Raw genomic sequence first — 12,099 nt, 5'->3', positions numbered from 1 at the left:
TTGGGATAACGGGTAGTTGTATATGCTAGATTGGGAACCCTGGCTCACTGAGTGAAATTAGTTCGCTCATTCCTCACCATTCTTGCAGGTAACCAGTAGTAAAGACCATAGCGCTCGTGGAACTGTAGGAGCTGGTGTAGATTGGACATCTTTTGCTAAAGACTCGTTTCAAGATATATGAATGTATGTTTTACTTTCGGCTGCGTCCATGGACCATATGTATAATATTTTGGGCTTGTGAACTCAATATAATATATATATGATATAAAGTATGTTTTATATTCGTGACGTGTTGAATCTGATATTAGGTTAGTCCGACCTAACACAACTCTATGACTCGGAATGGGTTGCAAAGCCTAAGACCGAAGATTAGAGGAAACGAGTTTTGAATGGATAATCTGGGTTACTTAATCTTATTTTGTGACTTGGAAAGTCTATTCTTAACCCGTTGTAACATTTCTGGACCGGGCAGAGGAAAGTCTTTTGGGCATGTTTTATTTATTGCCTGACTGGCTGACCGATGTCTAGAAACGGTTTGGGGGTGTTACATTTGTGGTCCGATAACTCCAAGTACAGCAGGAGGAAGCAGATATATTTTTGTGATAATTGATGACTATTCAAGATATATGTGGACTATCTTGTTGAAGGAAAAGAGTGAGGCATTCCATAAGTTCAAAAAGCTGAGAGAAGTAGTAGAAAAGGAGACAGGAGAGAAGATAATAATCTTTAGGACAGATAGAGGTGGAGAATTCGTGTCCAAAGAGTTCAATGAGTACTGTGAGCTTGCCGGAATCAAGAGACATCTTACGGCCCCTTACACTCCGCAGCAGAATGGAGTGGTCGAGAGAAAGAACCGGACTTTGATGGAGATGACGAGGAGTATGTTGAAGCATATGCATATGCCTAACTACCTGTGGGGAGAAGCAATACGTCACGCCACCTATCTGATAAATCGAATCACGACAAGGGCACCGCAAGACATGACTCCATATGAGGTTTTTCGTGGAAAGAAACCAAACATTACTCACCTTCGCATCTTTGGCTGCATTGGGTATGCTAGAATAGTAAAGCCTCATCTAAGAAAGCTGGATGATAGATCACGAATACTTGTCCATCTTGGAACAGAACCGGGATCAAAAGAATATCGTATGTTGAATCCAGAAAACCGCAGAATACTTGTAAGTCGAGATGTTGTGTTTGATGAAACAAAAGGTTGGAATTGGAGTGAAGACGGAAAAGAGTTAAAGGAAGATTTTGTAGTAGACTTAGGAGAGTTTGGGAATCATGGAGTTCAGGAATTGGCAAGAGAAATTGGCTCACGTCAAGACGAGAAACAGAGTGAAACAGAGAACCAAATACATAGTGAAACAGAGCATGGAAAACAGAGTACAACAGAGGCGAAATCATCCGAGCTTCATGTTCCCGTGACAGAAGATGGAGTGATGGAACTAAGAAGAAGTGAGAGACAGAGTGTAAAGCCTAAATATCTTGAAGACTACGTCATGGTTGCAGAAGAAAAAGGAGAGCTACTGCTGTTAAGTTTGAACAATGAACCGATCAACTTTAATGAAGCAAGCGAACGAGAGGAGTGGATAGCAGCCTGCAAAGATGAGATAGCAAGCATAGAGAAGAACAGAGTATGGGACTTAGTTGATCTCCCATACGGAATAAAACCAATTGGTTTGCGTTGGATCTTTAAGATTAAACGTAATTCAGATGGATCGATCAACAAGTTTAAGGCCCGCTTGGTTGCAAAAGGATACGTTCAGCAATATGGAATAGATTTTGAGGAAGTGTTTGCGCCTGTGGCACGACTTGAGACTGTGAGATTGCTTGTAGGAATGGCAGCAGCAAGAGGATGGGGAGTACATCACCTTGATGTTAAAACCGCTTTCTTGCATGGAGAGTTAAAAGAGAGAGTGTATGTAACACAACCGGAGAGCTTTGAGGTGAAAGGAAGTGAGAAGAAGGTGTATAAGCTTAACAAAGCTTTGTATGGTTTGCGACAGGCACCAAGGGCATGGAACCATAAACTAAATCAGATACTACTTGAGCTTGGATTTCGCAAGTGCTCTAAAGAGCCTTCTGTCTACAGGAAGAATGTGAGTACACATCTACTAGTGATCGCAGTATACGTAGACGACCTGTTTGTTACAGGATCATGTGAAGATGTCATTGAAGAATTTAAGACCAAGATGGCGTCTAAGTTTGATATGAGTAATCTTGGTAGACTTAGCTATTATCTTGGGATAGAAGTTAAGCAATTTGATGGCGGAATAACGTTGAACCAGACAAGGTATGCGATGAATATCCTTGAAGAAAGTGGGATGAAGGAATGCAATATGACACATACACCTATGGAGGCAGGACTGAAGTTATGTCGAGCAGACAAGGAGGAAGACATAGATGATACACGATATCGGAGGATCGTGGGATGCCTTAGATATCTACTTCACACAAGACATGACTTGTCTTATGTGGTCGGAGTTCTGAGTCGCTATATGTCACGACCAAAGGTATCACACGGGTTAGCAATGAAGCACTGCTTGAGATATCTTAAAGGTTCTACAGGACTTGGACTAATTTACAGGAGGTCCACGCCAAACATACCGAGACTTCTGGGTTACAGTGATGACTCGTCATACAATACAGATTTGGATGATGGGAAGAGTATCACGGGTCACATATTCTACTTAAACGACAGCATGATCACTTGGTGTTCACAGAAACAAGAAATAGTTGCACTTTCTTCATGTGAGGCTGAGTTTATGGCAGGTACAGAGGCGGCCAAACAGGCCATATGGTTACAAGAGTTGCTTGGAGAAATCTTGGAGGAGCCAATCGTGAAGGTAACCATACGGATTGATAATCAATCTGCCATTGCTCTTACAAGGAATCCAGTGTTTCACGGGAGAAGCAAACACATACACTCAAGGTTTCACTTTATAAGAGAGAGTGTTGAGAAGGGGCTAGTCAACGTGGAACACATCGCAGGAAGCCAACAGAAAGCGGATATTCTAACTAAAGCATTAGGAAGGATTAAATTCAAGGAGATGAAGGAGCTCATTGGTATACATGAAGTGTCAAGAAATGATTTCAAGCTTAAAGAGGAGAATGTTGAGATAAGCTTGAAATAGCTTGGAGATAAAGCTATCTATTTCCTACCAAGTTATGGAATAGGAAATAGTAAAGTCCTTGGTGTTTAGGAGTTATCTAAACATCCTTTAGTTATTGTGTTTAGGACTTATAGTGTGTATAAATAGAGACACCAATGTGAGGTGATAGTCAAGAGTTTTGTGATTGAGAGCTTTAGTTTTTCAGTCAGTTTTCTAAAGCAATAGAAGAGTTATTTCTTTACATTGAGTTATTTGAGTTCTTGAATTCTACAACTGTTTTTTTGCTTTGTAGCTTTAAAAGCGTTTTTTTGATGGTCGTTGCAATTTTAAGATAAGGGTTTTTCAATTTTCAGACAAAGATCATGTGGTTGGAAACTCGGTAGAGAGTTGCAAATATGAGTCTAAGCCTCAAAACTGTCCTGAGTAGAAGTGGGAAGATGCAGAGCCAAGGTCCCGGAAAATAGGAAGAAAATGACAATGTCTGTGAGTTGTTGTATGATAAAGAACCAGTGAGGACTTGGCAAAATAAATGATGGAAACCATTCTTGTGGAGATTCTGATTGAGACTGGAAAGAGTACAATTTTGTAACATCAATGCTAATTAGTTGTTCTCCTGATATAGATTTCTGGCGTTTTATATGAACAAGCATGTTACTGCATATGTGACTTTTCTGAGACTGTAATTTGAAACAAAGAGAACATTTACCATGTTGTGAATTACATATGTGTCGATGAGGGTGTGACATTCCATGAATATTCTGTGTACTGTGCCTTTTTGGGATTTTTGTAATATAAAGTTAATATATTCTTTGATTATTTTATTTCATTTAATTATGTAATCTATATATGTATAAAAGTTTCCGATGTTACTATGTAATAAAAACTGAGAAGGGAACGTTTGATGAGATATATGCGAAAGTTCATCTTCATTTTCGTTTTTCCCGGTTTAGTTACCATTTGGTTCATACTTTTTTTTTGATTATCTGATTTAAAGTGGTATGGAAGTAAAGTAAAAAAAATAAATTCCAACAAATTTCAACTAATCTAACAGTTTGGCTCATACTTCTAAGTATCATGTTTTATTAGTTTAGAAAATACTAATTTTTAAAAATATTTTAAAATCGTGAGAAAAAAAATCATTCAAAGTTCACCAAAAGCTATAATAATTAAGAAAACATTAATTGAAATTTCATTCAAAGTGTAATCATTCTATGAAACAAAGATATATTGTAAAACATCATTTGCTGTTAAATTAGAAAATACTAACTATTATTTTTGATATTATTGAAACTATTTATACAGTATTTAAAAATTAGGTTTAATTATTTTTCTAAATTTCTCTATTATATTTTCATTGATTTAGTTTGCATGTAATTTATTATCATGTAAAAATTAATTGGTGTAAGAATATTTAAACTTCAAAATTCTTGAAACATTTTTTTTTAATTTCAACTTCAGAATTTATTTTATTAAGTCAAAGTAAAAAATAAAAGGAAAGAAATATATGCTATAACATTTTTCTGAATCACTTATGTTACTTTTGTATTCTGTATACAAAATGATGAATGTTACTGTTATTTTTAATTTAAACCAAAAACATTTATTGAAAAAATAATATGATCTCAAGAACTCTATGTATTATTTATGAGTCTACACTAATATAATAATAGGAATGTAAAGGAATGGTATTCCTTCTCAAATTCTATAAGAAAAAGTTTTGTTCTTTATTTCTCTAAAAAAAGAATCAGAGAGAATGAATAGGAAAAAAATATTTCTTGTGAACGGTGAAACTTTTTGACATACATATTTAGGGTCTTTCTTTTTTTTTTTTTGCGCAACAAGAACATCAAATTAACTCAGACGAGATGGGCTACAGAGATGGTCGAAGTACAGAGATGGGCTTTTGCAACAGAGTCCGCAAGCCCATTTGAAGATCTAGAAACGAAAGAAAAACGACAGAAAGAAAAAACCGATGAGATCGAGTCGACGTCCGACAGAACACCGTAGAGGTCTGTCGGTCTCCGCTTCGAGTTGATCGCCGTGATGAGCGCTTGAGCATCTGAACGAAGCCAGATTGAAGTAATCCCCAAGGAGAGAGCGTGGAGGAGGGCTTCCCGAATCGCGAGGGCTTCCGCCATGATCGCCGAATCGACATGCAAAAAGGATCTTCCACCTCGGCTGATCTCAGATGACTCTGCCGATTGAATGATCCAGCCTACCCCTGCAGTTAGCGAAGCGGAGAGCCAAGCTCCGTCGGTGTTACAGAGGAAGTTCGATGGGGGAAGAACAAAGGGGGCCGACAAAGGGGTCGATTTCACTATCGGAAGAGCTGCTTGGGGTTGAGCTCGTTCCCATTCCTGAGCTGCCTGTAGAGCCTTCGAGATGATACTGGCAGCATTAGAAGACCGTTTTTCGAAGATAAGTTGATTGCGCCCCAACCAGATCGACCAACAAATCCAAGAGAACAAGTTGATCGTGATGCCTGTCGGAGGGAGGTTGCGTCTGTAGATGGAGAGAGAAAGTTCATCAGCGAAAGAGGTACTCAAGGAGGAGTCGAGGACTGTCTCCCAGGGAACCAATTTCCAAACTTCCTGTGCAAAATGACAATGGAGAAACAGGTGATCCGTTGTCTCCATTTCGCCACAGCGGGGGCATAGCGTGTTAGCTAACAAACCCCTTTTTTGCAGGTTCTCTCCCGTCGACAATGCTCCTTGGATGATCTTCCACATGAACAACTTCAACTTTGGTGACATTCGCGGTGTCCAGATCAGCTTCCTCCACTCAAATGGGGCCTGAGCTAAGGTGGTGAGTGGTGGATGATGTGCCGATTGAATACCTGAGAAGTAACCTGACTTCGTAGAGTATTCTCCAGACCTAGTCAGTGGCCAGATGAAGGAGTCCTCAGAGTCTAGAACACTTGGCTTGTTGCACAAAATTAGGTGAGCTAGCTCCGGCAGAGTCCCATTAATCTTAGCAATGTTCCATTCTCTAGATTCGTTGACTAGTAAGTCTGCAACTAGGAGGTCTTGATCCCGTTCTGTTGAGGGTCCAAAAGGTCGTAGGTTCTCGCTAGGTTTTATCCAAGAGTCATCCCAGACCCTAGTAGAAGCACTGTTGCCTATAGCTTTTCCTAGATGAGAGAGAAGTAGATCTCGTCCCCATAAAATCTCTTTCCAACTGTGCGATGAGTCAGTTTTTGATGGAGAGGAGAGGAAGGATTGGCTGTGACAGTATTTTCCCGTGAGAACCCGAGCCAACAGGCATTGAGGTTTCTTAAGGATTCTCCACGCTATCTTAGCTAAGAGAGCTTGGTTGAACAGCTAGACGTCTCTAAAACCCAAACCCCCCAGTCCCTTAGGTTTAGTCATCTTGTCCCAGGAGAGCCAACAAATCTTCCGTTCTCCTTTACTATTGTCCCACCAGAACCTGACCAAAACTGATTGAATCTTGTTGCATAATCCCACAGGTAGCTGAAAGCAGGACATAGCGTAGGATGGAATAGCTGAGAGGACAGACTGAAGCATGGTCATCTTTCATGCCGTTGACAAGAAGCGCGTAGACCAGTTTACTGCCTTTCGTTTCATACGATCAACGATAGAAGCAAAAAGGTCACTCTTCTTCCTGCCAAAAAGCTCAGGTAACCCCAAGTACTTTCCCACACCCCCTTCTTTCGATATACCAAGTAGGGCTTTGACCTGCTCTCGTACACTAGTCGGTGTTCTGGCTGAGAAAGAGATAGAGGATTTATCAGGATTTATCTTTTGTCCTGACGCAGTTTCGTAGTCACGTAGTATCTTGAGTAGAGAGTTGCAGGACTTAGGATTTGCTCTAGTGAAGAACATAGTGTTGTCAGCAAAAAGTAGATGATTAAGTCTAGGGCTGTTGTTTGATACTCTCACACCTGGGAGTGATCCATCTTGTTGTGCTTTTCTACAGAGACTCGAGAGAACCTCACCACAGAGGATGAAGATGTAAGGTGACATCGGATCACCCTGCCTGATGCCGCGTTGGGGTTTAACTTCTCCCTTTACTTCATTATCAATGAGGAAGGAGTATGACACTGTAGAGATGCATTGGAGAACCCACTCCGTCCAGGTACTGTCAAATCCCAGTCTCAAAAACACTTGTCTGATAAATGGCCATTCTAGCCGGTCATACGCTTTACTGATATCAGTTTTGACAGCCATACAGCATCGTTTCTCTGCCTCAGAAGTCTTGAGATAATGAAGAACCTCATGGGTGATGAGGACATTGTCAGAGATGTCTCTTTCAGGTATGAACGCAGATTGGTTTTCCGAAATTATGTCTTGTAGGATAGGCTTTAGGCGTAACGACAAGAATTTAGATATTGCTTTGTAGTAGACGTTACACAAGGCAATAGGTCGGTAATCAGAGACTCTTAGAGGGCTATTTATCTTGGGGATAAGCCTGATGTTTGTGTTGTTGATCTTGGTAGGAAGCGATCCCGTGGAGAAGAAGGACCTGATCTCGCTGCAGATGGCTGGGCCAACCGTAGGCCAGTTAGTTTGAAAGAAACTAGCAGAAAAACCATCAGGGCCTGGAGCTTTGTCCGGGTGGATTGCAAACATAGACTCCTTAATCTCTTGATCAGTTGGCAAAGCAGTGAGGCGTCTGTTAGTCTCAGCAGAGATGCATGGAGTCAGAGCATTTGTGACTATATCGGTAGCTTGAGGGTTTGACGAGGTGAAAATGGTCTGGAAATAAGATGAGATGACCTCGGCAATCTCCTCATCCTCGAAGACTGGTTTTCCAGTAGCATCTTCAATCATTGAGAAGCGATTTCTAGCTCTCCGGCTCTTTGTTGAAGCGTGAAAGTAGGCTGAGTTGAGGTCACCTAGGGATAACCAGAGTTGACGGCTCCTCTGCTTCCAAAATTTTTCCTCCGATTTATATGCCAGGAGCAGCTGTTGGTTGATGATAGAGATCTCATTATCGTCCACAAAGGTATCTGACGTAGCTTTGTCTAACTCTTGTTGTAATCTAGATATCTCTTTTTGGCTATTGATGTGGTGTTTCTTGCTCCAGGATGCAATTGCTCGTCTGCAACTAGCAATTCTAGAGGATACAGGAGAAGAGCTGGAGCTAGTCCATGTCTTTTCAACAATGGCCGTGACTTCAGGGTTGTGTCGCAAGCTTCTATCATAGCGAAAGTTACCACCTCGTTTCCTCTTCGTGGCAGTGAAGGAGGAGAAGAGAAGCCGATGATCCGATCCCTCGAAGGGGAGGTAAACGCAATTGCCTTTAGGAAAGGTATCAGTCCAGGAGCTATTGGCCAGGGCACGGTCTAAGCGACAATGCACATGGTGAGAGTGTCTTGTTCCTCTCCACGAGAGGGGGATACCTTGATGCCGCAAGTCGAAGAGATCATTAGAAGCAAGGAAGGCACGAAAATTACTGAAGGAACTTTCTGGTCTGTCCTTTCCACCCGACTTTTCTGAGTTGTCGATGATCTCATTAAAGTCACCTGTCAGAAACCAGGGATCTGTTCTCAGTACGCCTAAACTGGTGAGTCGATTCCACACCTCTTGTCTTCTTGGTACCTCAGGGGCTCCATATACGAAAGTGCTGTAAAATTTAGTTTTCTTGAAGGTGATGAGCGTGTCCACGAAGTTAGCGCAAGCAGCATTCACTTGGATGTCAATATCAGATTTCCAAAGAAGAGCCAAGCCTCCCGATCTCGGGTTGGAGGGTGCAACAAGAAAGTGGGATTCCATATTCAGAGGTTCCAGTTCCTTAAGCACGAAGGCATCGAGATTCTTAGTCTCTTGGAGAAAAATAATATCAGGGGAAAGTTTTTTATTTAGAGCTAGGAGCCTGCGAACTGTTCTGGGATTTCCAAGCCCACAACAGTTCCATCTCAGTACTCCTAAGGAAGGGGGTCTCCGTTTGCCCGAAAATCCCGATGAGCATCAGAGGAAACCGGACCAGACGGCGGAGATGTACGAGGTACTCGTGGACTATGCTGATTAGCTGGGGGTCAGAATCAATCTGTTGAGAGGATTGGATAAGGCCAGGTGAAGCAGAGACCCTAGGTCTACCAGGAGAAGCTTGAATTTGAGACAAGAGTCTCCTCCTAGAGGCTCCATTAGCAAACACTCTGGGACTAGCAGCGATTTTCTTAGCTGGTCTCCCCCGCTTCTTTGTGGTTTTCGAATTCTGAAGAGAGGGTTCAGGTAACCCAATCAATGGGAGGACAGCATTTTCGGATTGGTAGTCAGCTCCCGTAGATGAACTTCCTTGGAGGACCCTATTACGCTTCTCAGTAGCAGCAGCGATGATCGAGGCAGCAGTACTCATCGTAAGGCCATTGACTTCCCCATCTCGAACTCGCTGTATGCGTGCTTCTCTTTCGACAGGGTCAGCACAACTAGTGTATTGAAGAGTTGCATCCTGCAGTTCATACAAAACCTCATCCATAGACGGGATGGGTGGGAGAGGAGGCAGTGGTGGCAGGGTCTCAGCTTGGGTATTTGAGGAGGACTTCTTCAGTGGTCTCCCACGGCTTCTTATTGGTTTTGAGCCAGCTGGCAGGTGCTGCAGAACCACAGAGTGGGCTTCAGGCAAAGGGTTTTGAGATTCAGCTGCATTCTCAATGATAGAGGCAGCAGTTTTAGCCATAAGACCATTCAATTCTCCTTGAAGAACCCGATGTCTTCGAGCTGCACTTTCTGTGGGGTCGCTACAATTGGTGTACTGCAGGGTTGCTTCCTGGAGATCCTCCAAGACAGCTTCCGTAGATGGTAGAGGAGGGAGCAGAGAGAACTCAGAGAGAGCAAGGTTTCTCTGAAGCGGTGCAGCTTCTGAACCATCTTGGGGGGATCTTCTAGCAGGAGGGTGTGTTGTCTCACAATGTTGAAGCGTTTTCTCCCTCCACTGCTGGAGAGGTCTAGCATCGCGTGGGGAGAGATGTTGGCGCTCAGTTCGGGTGCGGGAGGGGGTTTCATGTCTTCTGGGGTTTTGCTCCCGTCCACTTGGTGCAACTATGGCGTGGTCTGGAACGATTTTGTTCCTCAGAAGGTTCCCCCTAACTGGTGGAGCTAACCTTTCGCCGAAGGGCCTACCATATCGATCCACCCTTTGGTTGAAAGGTCCTTCAAGCAAAATCGATTGGGGGATTTCTAACAGAGACAAAGAGACAAAGAGCAGAAAGAGATTACGAACCCAACCAACATCATTTCTTTTTTCTTAGAATTGCTTTGTTCATAGAGAAAATAGTTTTGGGGAAAATGTAAAATCGATTTTAGAGTCTGTCAATGGAGAATTTGTGTGTTTGGAGGATTCAGTTGCAGGAAGAGGGTTTCTTCATAATATCACTCCCTCAAGGTCATATGAAGACACCGTATGTATTTATCTTCATCTTTGATTGTCTTCTATCGAGGAGTCTGGGAGATGAGGAACAAAAGACGCTTTATGTAGGTTTTTACACCTCTGTTCTTAACTGTAGGTTGGTCACTCTGTTCTCAGTTCATGTCCTTAGTTTCTGGTTAGATTAGACCATCTAAAACCTTAAACTATGTCTGAATAATATTGTCTAAAACCTTAATTTTCCTAGTGTAAGTCAAGATTGAAGAAGTTATACAGAAAACAAACACAGAACCATGACTTTCCCAGCAAGTGCCATGTCCAGCAACTTAAGGGACATCTTGTTCATCCGAAGAATAACCAAATATAAGAGAAAACTATGGCTGTGAAAAAAAAAAGGGTCAGGCGATCTATTTCCCCACGATAACACTACCATATAGCATCAAATCCCCACCAAACTATGACCTCGTGTTAGACCTCCACTTAATAAAAATTGTAGACGTATTTTTCATTGAATTGATAGTTTAGAACTTAATTACCCATAAACCAATGATTTTAATTGGTTTACTTCTAACCAAATGATTTTAAATCAATTAAACTAAAAATTCAACTATACATATATATATTATTTTCACTTTTAAAAAAATAAAATTTTTTGTTTAATAATAACAAATTTCAATTTTCTAAATATATAAGAAATTAACCATATATAGAGAAATAAATAATAAAAATCATATACTACAAATTAATCTATAACACTTATTTAGAAAATTGAAGTCCTTTATTTAGATAATATGGTTTACTTAATCTGTAACATATAAAAGAATCAATAACATGTAACTTTAATTACAGTAAGTCGACTATTTTCACATCATTTAAATAAGATTATAAAAATATAAATAAAATAAAAATATCAGTAAATTTAATAAGCAAATACAAAATAAAAATTAATTCATGTTTTGCACTTTTAAACCAAGGATCACATTTTTTTATAAAAATATCTACTTACAATCATAGACAAATATTTAAGATATGTAAAATAAAATACTTTGATATGTAAATAAACTTTATTTTATGTATCATATTTTTTTATTTAAAATAAATTACTTTGATATATAGCTTGTTAAATTGGCTAGCTCAGGCTCAAGCCACCGAGGAGCAATTTAAAACTTCACCAGATAAATTTTATCAAGGATTAATAACGTATTGACGATGGCAAAGAAGAATAAAAAGAAATGTTTGTGAAAACTATAATAATTTATATATATATATATATATACTTAAATTGAATTTTTTGTTTAATTGATTTAAATAATTTAATAAAAAGTAAACCAATTAAAATCATTGGTCTATGGGTAACTAAGTTTCAAACTATCAATTCGGAGAAAATACGTCTACAACTTTTATTTCGTAGAAATCTAACACGAAGTTATAGTTTAGAGGAGACCTGATGCTATATGGTAGTTATTGTGGAGAAATAGATAGTCGACCCAGTAAAAGAAAGAAGAGTAGCAAAATTACTGATTTTGTTTCAGGTATCAGACTTCTTACTGTCTTATTTGCTCTCTCCTTTTAGAATAATTAATTGTTGTTTTTATTTAAATTGGATATAAGTTTAATAAATTACGGACTGATCCCATTAATTAGTTTAAAACCAATT

The sequence above is a fragment of the Raphanus sativus genome, chromosome 8, assembly GCF_000801105.2.
Source record: "Raphanus sativus cultivar WK10039 chromosome 8, ASM80110v3, whole genome shotgun sequence".
Lineage (NCBI taxonomy): Eukaryota > Viridiplantae > Streptophyta > Magnoliopsida > Brassicales > Brassicaceae > Raphanus > Raphanus sativus.
The sequence above is the reverse complement of the archived record's forward strand: the minus strand, read 5'-3'. Positions refer to the sequence as shown.